Below are 1,179 nucleotides of genomic sequence, written 5' to 3'. Positions count from 1 at the left end.
GCGCACCCCGGAGGGGACGGGGGTGGTCGTGGGGAAGGCTGAGCCACAAGCAGGGAGCGTCCTGCAGGGGTGTAGGGGGGTAGGGGACAGCTCGGTGGCCCCCCACGTTTGGGGCGTCCCAAATAAACCCCAGTGTCTGCGGGACAGGGCCCACCCCCGTGGGGTTCAATCCCTGCTGACATGAGCCCCCCACCCCAAGGGAAGGTTGATGATGGGGGGGAGGTTTTCAGTAGATCTGGGGGCGAGGGGCAGCCCTGGAAATGGGGAGAAGTGGGGGGGACACAGGACTGTGGCACCCAGCAAAGCACCCACTGGGACACGGGGGCTCTGCAAGCCCCCTGCCCTGCCCACAGCCCCCAAAACAGCCCTGCCCCCCGCCCCAGCCCAGCTAAGAGCCTGGACTGGGCTCTCCTGCCCCATGGATGAGGACAGGGGGTCCATAGGTGGGATGGGGAGAGATTCTTCATCAGGGAGTGGAGCAATAGGACTGGGAATAGGAGCAACAGGGGAATGATTTTAAACTGAAAGAGGGGAAATTGAGATTAGATAGATTTAGATTAGATAATAAGAAGAAATTCTTTGCTGCGAGGTTGGTGAGAGCCTGGCTCAGGTTGCCCAGAGAAGCTGTGGATGCCCCATCCCTGGAGGGGTTCAAGGCCAGGGTGGATGCAGCTTTGACCAACCTGGTCTGGTGGGAGGTGTCCCTGCCCAGGGCAGGGGGGCTGGAACTGGATGATCTTTAAGGTTCTTTCCAACCCAAACCATTCTATGTCACAGGAGCCTGGTGAGATGTGGAACAGGCAGGGGTGATGGAGACAGGCAGCCATGTCCCACCATGCCCAAGCAGGCAGCACCTCGCCATGCCACCCTTCCCCAGCTCCATCCCTTTGGGACAACAGCAACACCCCACCATTCCTGAGCACCCCAACCCTTCCTTTCCATCCCATCCCATCCCTCCTGCTGGAGGCAATTCCTGCCCAAAGCTGCCCCAAATCGCCCCCCGCACTGTGCCCACAAAGACCACAGCACCATCAGCAGCTTCAATGACGAGAGTTTAATAGTGGACACCTCCACCTGCAAACCGAAGCGTTCAACGGGCTAATGCTAATCCTCGCCCTCCCCACCTGGGATCCGACGTGGGGAGCGCGAGTCCGTGCTCGGTGGCCAGATGGGACCCCC

Source organism: Calidris pugnax, unplaced genomic scaffold (genome assembly GCF_001431845.1).
Source record: "Calidris pugnax isolate Ruff unplaced genomic scaffold, ASM143184v1 scaffold50, whole genome shotgun sequence".
Lineage (NCBI taxonomy): Eukaryota > Metazoa > Chordata > Aves > Charadriiformes > Scolopacidae > Calidris > Calidris pugnax.
This window is presented reverse-complemented; position numbering follows the sequence as displayed.